The sequence below is a fragment of the Peromyscus californicus genome, unplaced genomic scaffold, assembly GCF_007827085.1.
Source record: "Peromyscus californicus insignis strain IS unplaced genomic scaffold, ASM782708v3 Scaffold_10__1_contigs__length_136768540, whole genome shotgun sequence".
Taxonomy (NCBI): Eukaryota; Metazoa; Chordata; class Mammalia; order Rodentia; family Cricetidae; genus Peromyscus; species Peromyscus californicus.
Genome location: NW_026294391.1, coordinates 18,797,670 through 18,819,761, shown reverse-complemented (window position 1 = coordinate 18,819,761; position 22,092 = coordinate 18,797,670).

The following is a 22,092-nucleotide window of genomic DNA, read 5'->3' as shown; positions in this document are numbered from 1 at the left end:
AGACCTCAGAATTTCATAAAAAAAAAATCATGTCAATAGTAAAGGTTTAAAAAAGGATTTTTTTATAACCTGACAACAAGCCAAGAAAATTGTAAGGAAATGTCCTAGTTGTTCTTTTTACAATCAAACTCTGCTACCAGCAAGATGTAACCCAAAGAGTATTCAGAGGAATGAAATCTGGCAGATGGATGTGTTTCATTTTCTAAAATTTGGAAAATTGAAATATGTACACCACACCATTGATACCTATTCAGGATTTCAATGGGCAACTGCTCTGAATTCCCAAAAGTCTGATTCTGTAATCATGCCTTTGCTAGAAGTTATAGCCACTATGGGTATACCTGTACAAATTAAAACTGACAATGCTCCAGCATATGTCTCTGGTAAAATGAAACTATTTTTTGCTTATCACAATATAAAGCATATTACAGGTATACCACACAATCCTACAGGCTAAGCAGTCATAGAAATATCAAATCAAACTCTAAAGGATATGCTAAATAAACAGAAAGTGGTAACAAAAAAAAACAGAAATAGACTGCATAATGCTCTATTAACTTTGAATTTTCTCAGTGCTAATGAGAAAGGAACAACAGCTCTGGAGAGACAGGGGATAATAGAAAAAAACTACAGAATTAAATCAGCCTATATACATCAAAGATGTGCTGACCTCCAAATGAAAACCATGATATGTATTACATTGGGGGTGATGTTTTGATTTGTTTCTATAGGAGAAGAAAAGCTATGGATACCATCAAAATTGATAAAGGTTTGATTTGAACAAGAGAGCCCTCTTAATTAGAAGAGGTGATAGTTCATCAACCAGCATGACCATTCAATTTAAATTAACTTATACCACTAACAAATGCTTCTCATTTAATCAGATATAACTTGTCAAAAGGGAACCTCACCAAAGTTAGGGTTGGGGAAGTATTTTTGGTTTTGTCTTTCAGGAGAATGAAGGCCAAGGAATCTGAAGAACACTGGATAAATGAGACATCTGAAGAAAAAGGACAAATCATCCAGAAAAAAATGCCCCAAGAAAAGAGCAAATTGTCTTATTGGTATATCACATATCTAATAGAATAAAATTTCGTAAGTCTTCCTAAATGTTTGTTTCTGCTGTTTTCTACAGACAACACAAATGGTCTTTATGTAGTCCCAGTTCAATTAAAAATTAAAGCTGGCTTTGGAGTTGGATTGTGGCTCTCTTCTCCTCTAAATCCAAGCATGCTTGTTAAAAGAAAATGCAAAATCTCTTTATCATGTCAGAAGACCCATCTGATATGGGACAGAAGAAAACCCAAAATTAAGGGACTATTCTATTGCCACTAATCGCATAATTCTTTGGTTCTATTTTCACTCTTTAAAACTTTTCTTAAGGTTTGAATTTTATATCAAAATTTATGATTTGTATTTATATATATATATATATATTAAACTTTTGTCATGATATTAGTGGTCATATAGAGTACTAACTAATTCTTTATTAAAAAGAAAAGGCTTCCCCAGGTGGTGGTGGCACACACCTTTAATCCCAGCACTCAGGAGTCAGAGCCAGGTGGATCTCTGTGAGTTCAAGGCCAGCCTGGGCTACAGAGTGAGTTCCAGGAAAGGCACAAAGCTACACAGAGAAACCCTGTCTCAAAAAAAAAGGCTTCATCTAGCTTCCTGTACATGTTTTTTCTGTTTGAGTTTCTGTCAGCTTTCTGCAGGGAACCATGACCATGCCTAACAGTGACTTTGAAGTCTCCAAAAAGATGATGGGGCCCCACAACAATGATTCCATCAGGACAATGATAGTACCACTAAGCTGATAAACACCACCCAAAGATTGGGTTTGAACAACAAACTGCTCAGGACAATTTCAAGATAGCTAGCTGAGATGATCCAGTCTCACAGACTATTTGAGCAAGGACTTGAGACAAGCCCTGCATTTTACATTATGCAGAAACTGGACAACAAATGATACAGCTACCTCTCCCAGAACTTGGCAATTAACCCAAAATTTTTCTTTTCAGGATCCCCCTAAAAATACCTTTGCCCCCAGACAACAGGAAGTAATTTTATGAATAGGATGCCCACATTCCCAAGAGATGGGTTGGGTGGTTTTTGGTCATTCAATGGGTTTTGGATAATTGTCATCATTTAGGATGGTTGGTTACAAGTTGTTATTGTTAATGCTCAGGGAAAAGGCTAAACAAGGGAAATCAGATTCAGGGTTCTTGTTTGAAAAAAAGATGATATAGATAAGAGGTAGATTCCTAAATCTACTCTGAAAAAAGATATAGAAATGATAGAATAAAGGGTAGATTATTGAGTATACTCTGAAAAGAAAAAAGAGAATACGGATATGATAAGACAAAAGGTTTGATTATTGAATCTACTTTTAAAGGGCAACTACTAGTTTTAAATATTTTACATTGGATTGGATTTTTGTATATTGTATACAAATTATATATATTGATACAGATTTGAGATTGTTTTTGTTAGAATATACTATATATATATATATATATATATATATTTCTAATCTTGTTTAAGGTATCGTACCTATACAGTTCACTTAACAATGTAATGCAATTTGTTAATCCTTGAAAGTTATTATTACTAACTATTTAGGATAATAAAGAAATTCAGGTTAGTAGTTAGTCATTAAAATCGAACTTGTAGTCATATCAGGTATGTTTTCAAGGTCAAGCAGAAATATATTTTAGATAGACAGGTCATCTTCAAACACTTCAGAGTTCTTCAGAATATGGCATTTAAGATGCTTTAATAACATAGATTTTTTTTCATTTTTTATAACAATGAGACATGTCTGCTCCTGGCAGCACCAATCTACTTCAGAGAAGATATGGACATTGAAGAACCTCCACATGGAGTTTACTTTCACTGTGGCAGAAGTTAGCCACTGGGCAAGAAAGTGCACTCACATCAACTGCTGACAGTATACTATCCAAAATGGACAAGCAAGACACAAACAAAGAACTGCCAGTCCTTGCCAAGACAAGGTAAGAAAGGTCTTTAGAAAATTCTACTTCACAAATGAGTCTGTCAGATATGCTAAGACTGTAGGCCAAAGATGATGCCCCAACATTGCAGAGAAACCTCAGGTGACTGTCCAGGCAGCTGGCTGTTTCTGTCATAACACACATATTTTGGAAGTTGCTTATTTGCACTTCCTGTTTTACTAGGTAATATTATTTCCTTCTCTGGTCTCTAAGAGAATTGAAGATTAGATAGTTATAGTTTTCCTTGTTAACAATTCAGAAAAGAAACTCACTAAAGAGGTGTAAAGTGTATAAATTTGAAAGACATCAAAAGATAGTTTTCTCTTGGTAATACAAGATAGGATAGAAAGTGAATTAGGAACATTTTGGACTCACCAAAATAGAATAGATAATGGAATATTTTTGCTGAATTTGTCAAATGCAAATTGACTAGACATTGTTGATGTATTTATTGCTTGTATAAATTGTATATAGTTATTGTACTTATTGTATATAGTTTTTCTTATATTAGTTATGTTTTTTTATTTAGACAAAAAGGGGAAATACGGCGATATTTTATCTGTGTCCCCTAATAAAGTTTATCAGAGGAAAAAGCCAGCCACTATAGTAAACATAGAGGTCAGGCAGTGGTAGCACAAGCCTTTAATCCTATCACTTGGAGGCACAGATCTGTCTGGATCTCTGTGAATTCAAGGCCACACTGGGAATGGAGCCAGGTGTGGTGGCACACACCTTAAATTCCAATGCTAGTTAACCATAAAGATCTGGAGGTCTGTACAGACAGGAAGTGACAGAGCTGAGCAAGAAGATTAAGTGATATAGCTGTGGAGAGAGGAAGTGAGATGCAGAACAGAAAGGCATATAGGTGTGGGTATACATGAAGTAGGTCTCTTTGGAAGCTGAGGGTTGGTAAGGTGAGGTTGACTTTGGCTTGTCCTATTCCTCAGATCTTTCAGAATTTACCCCAATATTGGGCTCCAGGTTTTTACTAATAAGACTGTTTAGCATTTCCTCTACATCACTGCAAACTCTTAAGATATTAATAAACACAAATCTCTTGAACGATAGCATGTATCCATCTCTGGATAATGCTCAAAGAGAAGTCAGCCTAGAACAGATATAACATTCCACATATGCTTTCATCCTTAATTTTCTTCTAGGTTTGTACTCAGTATTTCAGTTTCTACAGAGCATTCTTCCATTTATCCACAGGATGACAGCATAAGGATGGCAGCATAACAAGCTCATCAAATACAGAAGAAGCAAAACATAATTTCAGTTATTCTTCAGCTATGATAATTTTGATTATCATAAGCTCATATAACATTATTCTGGTACTCTATAGAATAACAACAGCAAAAATAATAATTCGTATTCTTCCATTTACTCACATGATGGCAGCAAAAGCCCATCAAATGAACTACAAGCAAAAATAAAGTATTTCTATGTCCAGATCGTATTCCTCCATTTGTCTATGGGATGGCAACAATAATAAGCCTATCAAATACAGTAGAAACAAAAAAAATTTCAGTATTTCTACGTCCAGAAAGCATTCTTCTACTTTTCCACATGACCACAAACTAGGCCCCAAAGTCCAGTTAAAGAAAAAAACATGTGATTCCATGTACATAAAGCATTTTTCCATTTGACCACAAGATGGAAGCATAAACAATCAAATACAGAATAATACATTTCAGGTTTTTCTTTCTTTCTTTCTTTGAAAGGAAGAGACCTTGTGACCAAAATGGGAGCTCAGCTCTTCTTGCTCCTGGTCATAACTCAAAAGGACATTCATAAGACAAGACCAGCCTGACAGAGATGAACCATTTGCCTAAATGGTTGTTGCTCTCCACACTTAAGTAAAATTAAAAGATCCTATTTGTTTTCCCTTCAGGAAACACTCCTTCAAAAGGATATGGCATGGAGTGTAAATAGTGATGGAGGAATCTAAGAGTGAACTTAAAAGCTTCATTAGTCAACAGTGCAGCAACTGACAATCTCTGGAGGCATAGGCCCATCCTCTAACCAATGGTTCTAATTACTTTCACAGATATGCTATTTGTTGTAAAGAGCCCTGTAGTGATCTCCTATCTTTTGGTGACATCCAGTTCAAAAGGCACTTAAACCCATTAATATTGACATATTTTTTTAAGATTTATTTATTATGTATACAGTATTCTGCCTGCTTGTATGCCTGCATGCCAGAAAAGGACACCAGATCTCATTATAGATGACTGTGAACCACCTTGTGGTTGCTGGGAATTGAACTCAGGACGTCTGGAAGAGGAGCCAATGCTCTTAACCTCTGAACCATCTCTCCAGCTCAATACATAATATAATTCTACATCAATTCCCATACAGTGTGACTATTCCTACAATGCCCCCAACTCTTTTTCACTTTTATTAAACATATATTCTTTTTTCACATACTATAATCTGGATAGAGTTTCCCCTCTACTCTTCCCATGAATTTTATCACTTACCCTATTTCATAAAGTATCCCCCCTTTGTAAAAAGGATAGCAGCGTAAAATAATCTCTAATATTCTAAGTTCATATGTTGTTCTTCCATTTGTCCACAGGATGGCAAGATAATGAAACACAGATACAGCAAAATAATAATTTTGGATATTCTATGTCCTTAAATTCTGGGTCTCTACAGAATAACCACAGTACAAGCAAAAAAATAAATTCAGTTTTTCAATGTCCAAGATTACTAACGAAGAAAATAAACTTAATTGTTTTTAAAATATTTTTTCTAGGGGGACAGGAGGGGGGAGAACAAGGGAATCCATGGCTGATATGTAGAACTGAATTGTATTGCAAAATAAAAATTAAAAAAAAATTTCTTTTTTTTATATTTTTTAAATATTTATTTATTTATTTTACATCCTGACTGCAGTTTCCCCTCCCTGCCCTCCTCCCATTCCTTCCCCTACCTCCCCTCTACCCAGTCACCTAATCCACTCCTCCTCTGTTTCTGTTCAGAAAGGGGCAGGCTTCTGACGGATAGCAACAAAGCATGGCATATCAAATTATAGTAAGAAAAGGCACCTCCCCTTGTATTAAGTCTAGGAAAGACAACCCAGAATGAGGAATAGAGTCCCAAAAGCTAGCAAAAGAGTCAAGGACAGCCCCTGCTCCTACTATTAGGAGTCTCATAAGAAGACCAAGCTACACAAGTGTCACATATATGTTGAGGGTCACATATGAGATCAGTCCCATGCAGGCTCCCTGGTTGTCGGTTCAGACTATGTGAGCTCCTATGAGCCCAGGTTGGTTGATTCTGTGACTTTTCTTGTGATGTCCTTCATCCCCCTGGCTCCTAGAATCCTTCCTCCCTCTCTTCAGCAGGATTCCCCTAGCTTGGCCTAATGTTTGACTGTGGGTTTCTGCATCTGTTTCCATCAGCTGCTGGATGAAGCTTCTCTGATGACAATTGGGGTAGTCACAAATCTATGAGTATAACAGAATATCATTAGGCATCATTACATTGATATTTCTTTTCTCTAGTCATGTTTGGTTCTATCCCGGGTCTCTGGGCCATCCAGCCTGTGGGTCCTGGCACTCCAGAAAGTGTTCGGGGTGGGCTTACTCTTGTCGCATGTTTCTCAGGCTGGTTGGTCACTCCCACAATCTCTGTGCCACCCTTATCCCCCAGCACACCCCATAGGCTGGACAGACTGTAGGTCAAAGGTTATGTGGCTGGGTTTGAGTAAAGCTGCTATGAACATAGTTGAGTAAGTGTCCTTGTGGCATGATTGAGGATCCTTTGGGTATATACCCAGTTATAATGTAAAAGAAAAGAGCATAGCATAAAACTAGTAGGATATTTGACAAAAATACTTATATACACATTCTGTTACAATCTTTTTAAAAATTTTTAAATGTTGAAGAATGTAAGAATTACATGAAATAATCACGTGGAAGACTGAGCATGAACTAAACTGAAAAATGAAATGAGGTTGTCAGGCAATATTAGAGATATACATAATACAGTTAAAGACATAGAAGACATTTTTTTCATATATATTAATTTATTAGTGGGCCAGTTAAACTACCAAATTTATAAAGTTAAAACTAAAACAAAGTTAAATAACTACAAAAAAGCAATTTTAATTAAAGTGTACAGATTCTTAGAAAATGAAAGACTAGCACACCAAACGCTTATACAATTTTAAGTGTCAATTTAAAAAATATTAAATTTATTAGAACTAATGAGATTAGCAAGGTTTCTCTCTATATGACAAACATATGAAGGATTGGCCTTTAAACCAGTAATTATGTGTAAAATATAAAAGAAAATAATAGTACATTAAACAATAAGTAAATTCTATGAAACAGTCTGGTAAATGTTAAAGTTTCTCATATAGGAAGAACTCTTTCTCAAAAGATTAAAAATAAGCTCTGAGTTAGACCATGTTTTTCTTACTTGTGTTAGTTTCTTCTCTTGCTATTGCAGCAAGATATTTAGCAGCAACACCTTAGGAGAGGAAGGACTTGTTTGGACTCAAGGGTTTGACCATCATGGGTGGGAACACATGGTGATGGGCATGGTTTAGTCCTTGTTTGTGGGTGAATATTGTAGCAGGTCGCACAATAGTTAGTGGCCAACCAGGAAGCAGAGAATGGGACTGGAAGCAGGGCCTGGCTTTATTGCTCAAAGGCTAGTCCCCAGTAGCCTCTACCACATATGCCTCTGACCCAAAGGTACCAAAGAGCAAGACCATCTGGACTATGTTCAAATACATAAGCAATGGGGGATCTGCAACATTCAAATCATAGCAGATGAGAAGTCTTACAATGAAAGACTTACATGATTAAGATATCAATATTTTTCTAATAAAATGTATGTACATGTTTTTAAATTGATATTATGACTGAAGCTACCAAATTTCCTAATTTTAATTGATGAGTGGTTTTAAAATTTTCAATAAACAAATTTAGTTTAAAAAAATAAACTTAAAGCTCATGTCAGGTCCCTGATGATGGTCTCAGAACAGCTGTTTGGACTCGTTTGTTCCTCCTCTCAATTTGCTCACATTAAGTAAATGCCCTGTCTGCTTTTTACTATTACTTATCTCTTGAATTGGACTATCAAGGACAGATGGCCAAGCCTGGATTGTTAGAGCTGCCAGGGTCCAAGCTTTGACCTTAACAACTCCAGTAACAATTTTAGCAAGTCATGGCCAAGAGAAAAGACATATTTGGGGTGTCAGCCACTGAGAGCAAGTTTACTCCAAATAGAGACGAATGATTGAATGGTCCCACACAGCTTCAATAATCACTTGTGTTTTCTCTTCTTCCCCCTTCAACTGCCATCAGCTGCTCTCTACCTGTATTGGATAAAGCAGAGAATCAAGTACTTAGGCTCTGTTTTGGATTCTCAGTACCTTTGGCACTTTACGCTTTGTTTTCCTTTTGGTTAGTGAGCCCCTTTGAGCTGTTCTTTCCAAAGCATCTTGGCAATTTAGTAACTGGATTTGTCTTTTGGAGTTCTTCTGTGCCACTGGACATCTGCTGAATCATTTGGACTGTTTTTTGCCACAGCCTGACTGATGAGGTCAGGGTAAAAGTCTCAGGAGTCACCACGTGGGTTCTGGGAACCAAACTAAGGTCACCAGGCCTAGCAACAAGCATCTTTACCCACTGAGCCAATTCACTGGCCCAAGGATTATTCTAGTAAAATTTTCTCATACTCTAAATGAAATAATGATTTTTGAGATCAATTAAGTATTTGAGTTAAATTCTCTCTTTTTTATAGTTTTGGCTTTGCTCTTCTGAAAATGGGTAATGGGTTAGGGATAGTGCTCAGTGGAAGAACACTTCCTAGCATGTGTATGTTCCTATGTTCAATCTACAGTGCTGTAAAACACATACAGACACTTGGAGAAAGTGTCTTGCCCAGGCTAGCTTGGAATTCACAGCCTCCTGAGTTCTGGGATTACAGGCCTGTACTATCATGCTGGAAAGCATACACATACCTACCAACATGCCTTTATTTAGAATGTTATATGAAATATAAACAAAATTAACTCTTCAAAGAAATATTGAAAAATAGACAAATTTGATAAGCAGTCAACATAAAGTTAAAAGACATTTTTGTCTTTTAAAATCCTAAATAATGGAGGTGGGTAGGACTCTTGTTATTGGCCAGCTCACTGTCTCTTGCAATGTATTCAAAAACCATGTTTTCCAGGACCCCAAGAAAGACACAGGGATCGCCCAATGACAGAGAAATGGAATGAGATCTACATGAACAGCCTGGACATGAGTGGGGGTAATGAAAGGTGAGGGTCGAGGGAAAGAGAGCTTGGGGGAGCGGGAGATCCCAGCTGGATCAACAACAGAGAGGGAGAACAAGGAATAGGAGACCATGGTAAATGAAGACCACATGAGAATAGGAAGAAGCAAAGTGCTAGAGAGGCCCACAGAAATCCACAAAGATACCCACACAACAGACTGCTGGCAATGGTCGAGAGACAGCCTGAACTGACCTACTCTGGTGATGGGATGGCCAAACACCCTAATTGTCGTGCTAGAAACCTCATCCAACTACTGAGGGATCTGGATGCAGAGATCCATGACTAGGCCCTGGGTGGATCTCTAGGAGTCCAATTAGCGAGAATGAGGAGGGTTTATATGAGCGAGAATTGTTGAGACCAAGGTTGGATAAAGCACAGGGACAAATAGCCAAATGAATGGAAACACATGAACTATGAACCAATGGCTGAGGGGTCCCCACTGGATCAGGCCCTCCGAATGGGTGAGACAGTTGATTGGTTTGATCTGTTTGGGAGGCATCCAGGCAGTGGGACCGGGTCCTGTGCTCATTGCATGAGTTGGCTGTTTGAAACCTGGGGCCTATGCAGGATTGCTTGGCTCGGCCTGGGAGGAGGGGACTGGACCTGCCTGGACTGAGTCTACCAGGTTGACCTCAGTCTGTGGGGAAGGCTTTGCCCTGGAGGAGATGGGAATGGGGGGAGGGCTGGGGGGAAGGTGAGGGGGACGGGAGAGGGGAGAACAAGGGAATCCGTGGCTGATATGTAGAACTGAATTGTATTGCAAAATAAATAAAAAAAATAAAATAAAATAAAATATAAAAAAACCATGTTTTCTTTCATAAGAGAAAAAAATAAGGGCACAGATGGCTCAGTGGGTACAATACTTACAACAAACCTGAGTTCAATACCCAGAACCTACATACAGGTGAAAGAAAAGAATTGACTTCACAAAGTTGTTCACTGACATCCACAGTCACATGCCATGGCACATCTATGTGCACACACACAGTAAATAATAAAAATAAATTTTTAACTAAAATTCTGAATGCTGGAAATAATTGGTTCAATTGAAAGTTAGGTTAATATAGGCAGGTGGATCAGTAGGAAAGTACTTCCCTAGCATATGTTCCAACCTTATGTTTCAACCTCAACAATACAAACACACCCAATAAGTACAGTCCAATTCAAAATAATGTCCTGATATATTCAAGTTCTCAAATATTAAATCTGTTACTGAAGTTGAAAGGTATCATATCATCATTGAGGAAGCATCTATACTCAAACTTCTATATTCAAGGCTAACACTCCACCACTGAGCTACATTCTCTACTAAGAGGTTACTCTTAACCCCTTGCCATATTGGGCAGCTCACAGCATAAGGCATTCACTCAATCACAGCCAAGTAGAGGGCCTGGAGGCAGATACCTCAGTAGTAAAGTGCTTATTAGAATGCACAAGTTGCTGCTGGCTTCCATCTGCCATCCAGAAACTTCTGTGGAGTACATCTATCACAGCCACTTTTCACAGTTGTCTGATAGGACAGGACAACTGTGTGCTTTTGGAGGTAGTGGCTTAGAATCTCAGGCTGGGTGTCTATGTAAATACTCCCAGACTGAGTTCCTGTCATCTGATGGAGTGAAATGTTAATGAGATGCAAAGATGACATGCATGAGTACAGGCAGCATTTTTTGCCTTGAATCCTGCATTCTGTTTGATTAGTTTAACCTTATGGAGTACATAAAATGCTAAGGTCCAGCTGCAAAGCTTCAGAAGTATGCCATGTATTGTAGTGGTTTATACCTTAACATTTAACCCATTTCTCTGCTCCCTGGGGAATTCCATAGCTCTGCAAATAAATATACCATACAAGGAATGGGTTTTAAATGTAGACTTGAAACCCCCAAACCATTGGTTTTTACTTGTTGTTGGACAGTGACTTCAGCTGATAAAGCGTGAGCATCATGAATCTCTTAAAAACAAGAATCTATGCATTGAGAAATGATACCTCAGTAATGAGTTCATGAGTTAAAATGAGTGCTACATGAGAAGAGAGTAAAAAATCAAAGACAAGGGGAAAGGAGAGGGACAGATGAGTCCTAAGATGTTGACACCATTATAGGGCTCCCTTCCACCAGAAAGCAACTGAATTTGCATCTTCTTGCTTAACTTCCTATTCCTTCCCTTAGTTCCACCTTTGATCCATATTTTACATAGGAAGCACTAGAGGTGAGACAAGGTCACCAAGGTGGTAAAGTTGAGAATCAAACCCAGCAAGTTCGGATTATTTCCCAAGAAGGTAGCTGGAGATTTGTGCCTCTGCCCCTACAGAATTTGTAAGCTTTAAGACTAGAAAAATGCACCTTCTCACCCCACCATCTTAAAGCAACACAGTCTGATTTTGAGATACTGAGGTGGGCTGCAGATGGTTAAATTTGATGCCTCATTGACTATAACTGTTTGCAAGGGAGTGTGCACATGAGTGTGTGAGTGTGTTTCAGCGAACAATTAGGATAGGTACATATGTACACTTATAATATATTTCAAAACCTTGTTCAACCCTTACCTAATGTTTCATTTTGCAGTATGTCATTCAGTGAAATGAGTTTGGTGGGTGTAGGGGGTGTTGGGTGATTGTGTGATTAAATGCTGTGGAGTCACCAGACTGTCAAATCAAACCATAAAGTTTGACTAATGTATATGCTTATCTATTTGCTAATCTTTGGTCATGGAGAATGAGCTCAGAGACTTGAGTGCTCCACAGGCATTCAAGTGGCTCAGAGCAGCAAATAGGAAGCCCACAGGAAACCTGACACTTGGCTTGTGGTGTGTGGTTAGTGTGTGGGCAGAAAGCACCCTTTTCTTCAGCCCTTAGTACACATTGAGGAAGCACTGTTGGAGGCACAGGCTGAAAAGGAAACACATGAATCTCAGGACTGGAAGGTGCTGATAAACAACATGTGCAAAAGTTACTTCTCTCTTCATAGTCTAAGGGCCTATCTGTAATGGACCTAAGTGTAATGAAACCCCCAAAGTGTTTTTTGGTTTCCCTGTTCTGTCCTTGGTCTAGGATTCAGAGCTGACCAACTATGTAACACAAGGGTCTCACCCTCGAGGCACTTCTGTGGTCTATCTCAGGGGCTGGAAAAGTTTTCCTTAAAGGAGACAGTGGAGCCAGACGTGGTGGCCCATGTCTTTAATCCCAGCACTCTGAATGCAAAGACAGTCAGACCTCTGTGAGTTCCAGGCCAGCCTGGCCTACATAGCAAGGGGATGGTACAGATTGTAGTCTTTCAAGGTCATGCAGTCTCTGCTGCAACTGTCCAACTTTATTATAGATAGAGACCACCCTAGGTTACATGAAACCCTGTATTAAAAAAAAACACGAATTTTTATTAAAGACCATCACTTAGTCTTTGAAGGAGTTGTAAATGCGGGGGCAGACATTAAGAACCTGTGATGTGGGTCTAAAGAGATGGCTCAGTGGTTAAAGAGCACTGGCTGCTCTTCCGAAGACCTGACTTCAAATCCCAACAACACATGGCAGCTCACAACATTCTGTAACTCTAAGATGTGACACCCTCACATAGACATACATGCAGGCAAAACACTTACACACACACACACACACACACACACACACACACACACACACACACAAGACACATAAAATAATAAATTATTTTTAAAAAGAATTTGTGGTATAATTCTATGAAAGCCTAAGACAGGGACTGAATGGAAAGAAAGGCTCGCTGAACTATGACAACAGAAGAAACAAGAAGATATTGTTCCTTAAACTTGCTGGCACCACGTGAGAGAAAATGTAAGAGGGTGGGAAGGCCCGCAACTAAATAGGTCCGGAATCCTTTCCACCGGAACTGAGGACCACCCCACCGCTCCACCTAGGCTTCTCTGAACACAAATACTGCCTCCCTGCTCACCTATTGTGCTCGGCCTCCCAGACCTCAGCTGACTAGCCAATAGCCTCCCTGCACGCCAGGGCTTGGCAGAAGTTAACAGTCAGAACTTTGCATGAGTCCACGGAGAACTCCCAAAGGTTTCGCTTGTCCCGGAGCTAGCCCTTTGCAGCCTGTCCACGGAGCACCCAAATACATCTCACAGGTGCACTCGCTCGAAGGAGCGAAACCCCAGGGCACGCGCGACTGCCCCACCCATCTGAGCGCCCCGCCCCCACCGGCAAACACGCCCTGCCCCCTTGGGTTGGCAGTGGCGGGCAGCTGTGCTCCCAGAGCGCAAGAGTATAGATAGACCTTTGCAGGCACCTAACGCCGCCCTGGGCCGCTGAAGTGATACTGAGCTGCGGCGCCCCCTGGGGCTTCACCCTGAACAGCGGTCTCGAGCCTGGCCTTGGTCATCACCAACGTAAAGCGACCTTGGAGTTTGCCTGCCAGGTGACCCCTACCCTGAAGGCTTGTCAGGTTGGGTGCGCGGTCTGCGTGAGTCACCTGTGGGGGTGTGGGTTCTGGACAGGTATAGCTGTGGAGTTTCGGTGCCACCATGACTCCAGGAGACTCTGCCAGTTTAAATGGCTCCGTTTCTGAGGTCCCCTTTCTCTCCTCCAGAAAAGGGTTTGGTCTCTAGAGCAGTGGTTCTCAACCTTCCTAATGCTGCAGCCCTTCAGCCTCATGTTGTGGTGACCTCCACCATAAAATTATTTTTGTTGCCACTTCATAGCTGTAATTTTGCTACTGTTATGAATTGTAACAGAAATATCTGATATGTAGGATATCTGATACGCTACACACAGGTTGAGAACCTCTGCTCCAGAGTCTTCTGTCGTTCCTGGTTACTTCATTGGGAAACCTACATCAGTGGTGCTGCCTCGAGTGAGGGGAAGAAAATTACCAGGAGCCAGAGATTGACACAGCTGTGTCCCAATCTGCATTGCTATCTAGGGTCCCTGGCTTTGCAGGTGTTGACCTGTACTTGTTTCCACTCAAATCCAAAGTAGCAGCCGCCAGCAGCCCAGCTTTTCTATTTGGGGAAAAGTGTGGCTAGTGGACACAAACCAAAAAACAAAAGCCCAGGAACTGAAGCAGAAGCATGGTAAGTTTGAGGGAAGCCTGGGTATGTAGGGAGACCCTGTAAAAAATGTACAGAGGACCTTAGTCAGTGGTACATTGCTTGTCCAGCATGTGTGGGACTCTGGGCTTGAACCCCAAGATCACAAAAATAACAATAATAAATTGAAAAAATAAATAATAGAGCTTCATGTAAGTGAACCTCAAAGCAAAGATATTATGTATGTCAAAGCAAAAGTATCATTACCTTCACTTTCACTAGTGTTACCACTGGCACCATTGTCCCTGCTTTGTTAGTATAACAGTAACTCACACTTATTAAGCACTTTCTGAATGCCAGGCATGATTTTAATCCCTTGACAAATAAAGCCAATTCTTGTCAAGTAGAAATCACTCCATCTCTCATTTATAGGTGAGAATCCAAGATATTAAGATCTGGTTTGTGCCAAGCATGATGGCGCATGCCTTAATCCCAATACTTGGGAGGCAGAGGCAGGTGGATCTCTGTGAGTTCAAGACCAGCCTGGCCTAAAGAGTGAGTTCCAGTTATCCAGAGGGCCTAGTCCAGTACCATGGGGGCTCCTCAGATATTGGTTTACAGTTCATGTGTTTCCACTAGTTTGGCTATTTGTCCCTGTGCTTTTTCCAATCATGGTCTCGATATCTTTTGCTCATATAATCCCTCCTCTCTCTCATCAATTGGACTCCTGGAGCTCCACCTGGGGCTTGACCATGGATCTCTGCATCTGCTTCCATCAGTCACTGGATGAGAGTTCTATCATGACAGTTAGGGTGTTCGGCCATCCGATCACCAGAGTAGGTCAGCTCAGGCACCCTCTCGACCATTGCCCTCTGGATAAGTGAGACAATTGCTCAGCTTGAACTGTTTAGGGGGCCCACAGGCAGTGAGACCAGGACCTGTCCTTAGTGCACGAGCCGGCTTTTTGGAACCTAGTGCCTATGGTGAGACACTTTGCGCAGCCTTGGTGCAGGGAAGAGGGGATTGGACCTGCCTTAACTGAATATACCAGGCTTTGCTGAATCCCCAAGAGAGACCTTGCCTTGGAGGAGGTGGGAATGGGGGGAGGGTTGGAGGGGAAGGCTGGAGGTGGGAGGAGGGAGGACAGGGGAATCCGTGTTTGATATGTAAAACGAATAGAAAAATCTCTTAATTAAAAAAAAAGACTGAATTCCAGGATAGCCAGGGTTAAAAAAAAAAGTCTGACTTGTGAGAGTCATGATGTTTGAAGGCATTGTAGCCATCTCAAACAGGCCTTGCCTTTCTCTCCCCAATTCCCTCTGCCTTGCTAAAAACCATTAGATTATATTCCTAAAGCTAGCCCCCAAGGCCATTGTGAGCTGTCCGACCTAGATGTGGGAGCTGGGATCCAAACTTGGGTCCTCTGCAAAAGCACCAAGTGCTATTAACTGATGGGTCATCTCTCCAGCCCCTCATTTTTATTTATTTTATTCATTTATTTCATTTAGAAATAGCCTTACTATGTAGCCTAACGTGGACTCAAACTTACAGTCCTGCTTCTGCCCCCAAGTGTTGGGACTACACACCTGGTTCTTTCATTTCTTTTAATTTGCAACTAAACTTTATACATATTGTGGTGAGAATGCTCCCATAGGCTCAGATGTTTGGGTACTTCATCCCCAGTTAGTAGTGCAATTTGGGTAAGTTTAGGATGTGTGGCTTTGCTGGAAGAAGTATGTCACTAGTGCTGGGCTTTGAGGTTTCAAAGCACCATTCCCAGTTCACTCTCTTTACTTCTCACTTATGGTATGAGCTCTTAGCTATCCTACCATCTTGTCTGCCTGATGCCACACTTTCCTACCATGACGATAATGGACACTTATTCTACTGGAACTATAAGCCCAAATAAACCCCTCCTTCTATAAGTTACCTTGGTCTTGGTGGATGGTAAAACAGCACTGGTTGCTGGCGCTGGTTGCTGGCGGAAAAGTCACGGGCCACAGCCATGACTACCAGAGTTATAAAGAGCTTTATTAGAAAGAAATAGGGGATTTGAGGGGAGCCAGGCCTGGTGGGGGAGGGAGCAGAGCAGAGCAGGGAACAGAGAGAGAACAAAGAGCAGAGAGCACAGAGAGAGGGGTGGGGATCCGCATCCAGCTTTTTAAGGTAGGGATTGCATGACCATGTGGTGGGTGTGGTGGGTATGTAGTCACCCGTGCCCATAGGACACCAGACCCCAAGCTGTGCATGTGCTGGAGTGCAGCTGAAGTGAGAGCAGGATCCTAACATTCCAAACTTTTTGCTTATTATAAAAAAGCAAATGAATAGGAATATGGGCATCGTTTCTCCCAGAAAAACTGCTTCCAGCTGACTTGGTGGGCATCGGTTGACTCTTAGGGGGAATAGGGAAGGGGGCCTTCTGAGGTAGACAGGTGTTCTGGGATAATGGGCTGTCCTGCTGCCCTGGAGCCGTCCATTCCTCTTGACTTGGCACTCTGGCTGCTTTTGTATCTGACAGGAGGCTGGTGAGATAGGAAAATCCTGAAGCAGATCTGACCTGTCCAGATGGATTTAAGCTGGTTTCTGGAGCTTGGGAAAAATTTTTGAACATGTTAAGAAGCAGCCATGAGAAGATTAGTGACAATTTGGGGTGTTTAGTACTCTGCTTATATTGGTTAGTGTTAATGGGAGAGACAGAGAGATTGGAACATGTTAAGCTTTATCAGAGACAGATTATTTTAAGGTGCCTGTTTCCTTTATTAATTTAGCATCCAGGAGACAGGTGATCAATTGTTGAAGGCATTTATCAGTAATGGGTGGTTATACTAAAGTTTGTTTTTGCAGAGACCATATTAAAGTCTGTTTTTGTAGAGCCCAGACACTTTTGGGTCTGGAGGTGTAAATACCTTTTAGCTGTTACAGTTTCTTACTTGATGATCTCTGGACTCCAGTTCTGTGGTGGTCCTGTACAGCTGAGCAGTGAGTTAGGAGAGGGAACTGGGAAGAGAAAAGCTCATGGTGCATAAGAACTTATTTCTTTGGAATTAGGGACAAGGCAGAGATCAGGGCCCTGTCTGTGTGTATAAGGAGGAGAAGTGCTTCTGACAGGTCTGGAGTAAGGCACATGGAGGGAGCAATGAAATGAAAGCTCCTACCTTAGCTGGAAAATCTTTTCCCATTAAGTAACTCTGAAAGTGCAATTAAATCTGGTGAGGTGAGTAAGGCTGTCCTCCCTACCCCAACAATAGGGAAATGAGGGAAGGTGAGACCTCAAAACTCCCAGGACTGGGTTAGTGGCTCTGGTGTCCAGAAGGAAAGAAACGGATCACTTCCATGCTGTGTTCTGGGTTCCCTGAGAGCCTGTGACCAAACCTAGGTCTACTGGAGGTCTTAGCTTGATGTTCCCATGCCATCTTGATGCCAGGGGGCAGCCAGCTGACTGGTTGTATTTCTAGGTGGCACTTTTAACAAGGCTCAATTGATGGCCTGGCAGGGCACTCACTAGCCTGCGTGGCCTTCTTTCCTCACTTAAAACAGGGACCCAACAGCTTTCAGAAGCCAGTGTGTGCCAGCACTTGGCAATTTTGTTCTCAGGCCTTTTTTATCTCTTCCCTGGTACACCTTGAATTCCACAGATGACACTTTTGCCTGTGGGGTCAGGAGCCTTGCTCTCTAGATGCTTAAGTTTTAGTCCCATGTCAGGGAGGTCTTAGGGACAAGAGATGGATTTTACTCCGTGTCTTGAATTTTTTTTTCCTTGATGTTTGCTGGCTTGAGGACAGCTTTTGGAAGACCTGCCAGGAGGCAGGCTATAAACTGATCTCTGGTTTAAGAGCCATCCTGATTACTGTAAACTTATTTGCATGGATCCTAGCCTGCTTACAGACCCATCTGTGCCTCTCACGGGCAGCTTGAAAAAGAGGAGGAGGAGTTATACGCAATACTGGAAAGCAGAAAGCAGAAGTCAGATAGAAGTGGTTGCACGTGGCAGGGGGCCGTAGGGGGAGGGAGAAGGATTCAGAGCTTCAGTAGAAAGCTTGGGGATAAGGTAACTCTTTTCATTTGCCCATTCACTGGCAGAAGTTCCTGTGAAGCCATTATGTGGTCAAATTTACTGGTATCCACCCCTATGTTCCATGGCTGCAGCTGAGAGAGAAAAATAAAAAATTAAGATAACAGGGATCCCAGGTTCCTATCTCAAGCATCCCTGAGAATAGGCAGTCTTTGAATTGGCATTAACAGCACAGGTTAGCCAAACCATTGTCATGGTAGGGGTAAGGGCTGGGGCGTACATACCCAGAAGACCCCCTCTGGGGGCCGGACAGCATTCTATACTAACACAGATAGAATGTGTTATGGTACACAGCCAAGGACCCCCCACCAGGGGTCCCATGCAAATGAAATAGCTCAGGCTGCAGCTATTGGGACTCACCAATCACACCTGCAGTGGAGGTGGAGGACGCAGCAGCGACGAGTGTGGTGTGCAAATGTTGTGTGGGTCCAGCAGCAGGGAAAATGAAAAAAGTGGATCTGGCAGTTACCAGGCAGTCGCAGGTCCTGGGTTAGGCTTCTGACATTCAGCCCCAGATGCTGAGTGTGCAGAATTTCCTATCCAAGTTCATGGCACCAAATGATGGTAAAACGGCGCTGGTTGGTGGCGCTGATTACCGGCAGAAAAGTCACAACTACCAGAATTAGAAAGAGCTTTATTAGAAGGGAAAGATGGGGAGAAGAAAGGAAGGAGAGCCAGGCCTGGGGGAGGGAGCAGAGCAGAGCAGAGAGGAAACACAGAAAGAGAGCACAGAGAGAGGGGTGGGGGTACGCATCCAGCTTTTTAAGGCAGGGATTGCATGACTATGTAGTCACCTTTGCCCCCTGATGACGTAAGACACTAGACCCCAAGCTGCACATGTGCCAGAGTACAGCTGGGGTGAGAGCAGGATCCTAACATTGCCGCTTTAATCACAGCAACAGAAAAATAATATTTAGATAGATGGTATATAGGATGACATTGTGAAATATGTATACATTGTATACAATAATTTTGTGGCAGGGTCCTGTGCTGTTGTTACCTTTGGGGGAGGGGGCAAGTAGGCACAGAGTCAAACCACACAGTCTCTGGGAGGATGTCCAAACAACAAACTCAGTTTATTCAAGAAGAGGCAAGCATTATATACCCTCCACCCCACTCTGGTGTGACATGGCTGCCTCTCATTGGGCCAGGTCATCTCCAGATCTTGTCTCAGCTGCTGTTGCTAAGGCCCTTGGGCAAACCCAGTTTGGCTCTCAAAAGGTATCTTTTTTTACTGTTTTGGGCCAGCTGGCCCTCAAGCCTGTTAGGGATGAGTCATCCCACATAATTTATTGGAGCTAGTTAACATATGCATTACCCCACAAACAATATTTTGTGTGTGAAAAGAGCAATTAACTTCCTTCAGCAACTTTCAAAATATAGTATGTTCCTTGTAGCTGCAGTCTCCATGAATAGAACAGATCTCTTGAACTTCTTTTTATGAAGATTTTGTCTTTTCAGCATCACCTCCTCCTGCTCCCCAGACCCTCTCTAGTTTTAAAATTTTCACACAATGCCCTCCAGGTTCATCATTGTGCAAATGATAGGGATTTTATTTTATTTTTAATGTCAAATAGAGTTCCATTTTATATATCTGTCACATTATCCATTTGTCTGTGAGAGGACACTGGGGTTGAGTCCATATCTTGAGTATTCTGAGAAGCACTTCAATGAACCTGGACATGCAGATATCTGTCAAAGCTGCTGACTAATTCCCTTTGGATACTCACTAGTGAAGTTGTTTGGTCATATGGTTAGTTCTAAGCTCAATTATTTGAGGAAACTCTCTCCTGATTTTCATAAATATTGTACCTATTTGCATTCCTACCAATGGTGTGGAAGGGTCCCCTTTTCTCACATACTTTGCTACTCCTGTCACCCCTTATTTTTGATAGTAACATTTGTAGCAAATGTGATATGACATCTCAAGATCATTTCAATGTGCATATCTTCTGTACTTAGTGATGTTGACCATTTTTTATATGCCCACTGGTAGAATCTTCCTGTTAAGGGATATTTCTTTAGTCTGTTAGTGTAGTGTAGTTGATTTATTTTCTGACATTAAACCCTGCATTTAATTGTTGTTACCAATTAATTAATTGTTAGTTGTTGGAATAAACTTCACTTAGCTGGAACATTTTGTACTTTTTCTATATTGCTGAATTTTAAAAAATATATAGACTGGTTTAATTTAGTAGTTGTTATAATCCAATGTCTCCCAGCAGCTATTGTTTGCTCATCAGCAATCAAAAAATTTAAAGTCAATACAACACTATATAGGATCCAGGCTCCCCACATATTTCCCATTTCTACATGGCTTATTCTATGGTGATATTTTATTTGTATTAAAATGTTATTTTTATGTTAATAAATAAAGTTGCCCGGGGGTCAGAGCTATTAGCAAGCCATAGGAAAGCAGGGCAGTGGTGGTGTATGCTTGTAATCCCAGCACTTGGTAGGCAGAGCTGGTTAAGTCTCTGTGTGTTCAGGGATACAGCCATTATTGGATACACATGCCTTTAATCTCAATACCAATCATAGAAAACCTGGAGGTCTATACAGACAGGCCGTGACAAGGCGGTCATGTGAGTTTACAACCAATGAGAAGGTAGAACAGAAACTCTATATAAAGACTTTAACACAGAAAGTAGCTCTGGTTTGGAGAGGTAGGACCACCGCAGGAGGAAGGGTAAGGTTTTAGCTCTTAGGTCTGACCTCTTGGCTTTCTTCTTTGCATTGGTTCTGTGTTTCTTATTTAATAAGACGGTTGGTTACTTCTACATTATTCTTTTTTTATAAATTTTTATTTTAAAAATTTTTCTTTCCTTTTACATACCAACCCCTCCCTCCTCTTCTCCCGCTCCCTCCACATACCCCCCATCCCACCTCCATCCCCTCTTCATAGAGAGTAAGGTCTTCCTTGGGTAGTCAACACAGGCTGTTATACCATGTTGGGGCTAGACATAGACCCTCCCTTCTGCATCAAGGCTGGGATTAAAAAAGGTATTAAAATGGGAAATAATAATCAAATTATATTGTATGATAAAAGTTTTTAAATTAATCAATGGAGTTAATTAATTATACTTTTAATTTTTCTCAGATATGAGATGGGTATTAACTATTCTGGTCCTTTAAGAATATATGTCTTGACTCTGGTTCATTGCTCATAATGTGACATCTCTGGTAACTATGGAAACATAAGAATTTTTCAAGTCACTCTCTTACCCTTGGCAGTCACTAATATTTGGGCCTCATAAAAGAGAAAAATAGGCAAGTATTTTATATTTTCTACATAGTTTATATTAGTAAGTTTCAATTTCATGACATAGAATGTCAAAGAGGCCACTGACATACGTTTCAGCTATTTTTTACACCATTTCCATGTGAGTAAATCCTGCTGCATATTGTAAGTTCTGGGAATACTTGCATGTCTATGAAGGCTCTCAAGCTGGCACTAACCATTATACCTGTGTAGTTTCCTGAAGTTCAGTATGTGAATTAGCCTCTCTATGTTGTTCTTCTATCTACAAAATGGGAATAATGATTATGTGGATCTCATTGGAGGGACGATAATGTAAAATATGCTAATACTCCAGAAGTGTATAAAAGAGGCTCCAACTAAGCAAAACAGAGGAGAAGAATGGAAAGGTTTGGGTGAACCAGGATTTGGTTAGTGGAACACTGCTGTGAGTTGAAATAACTGT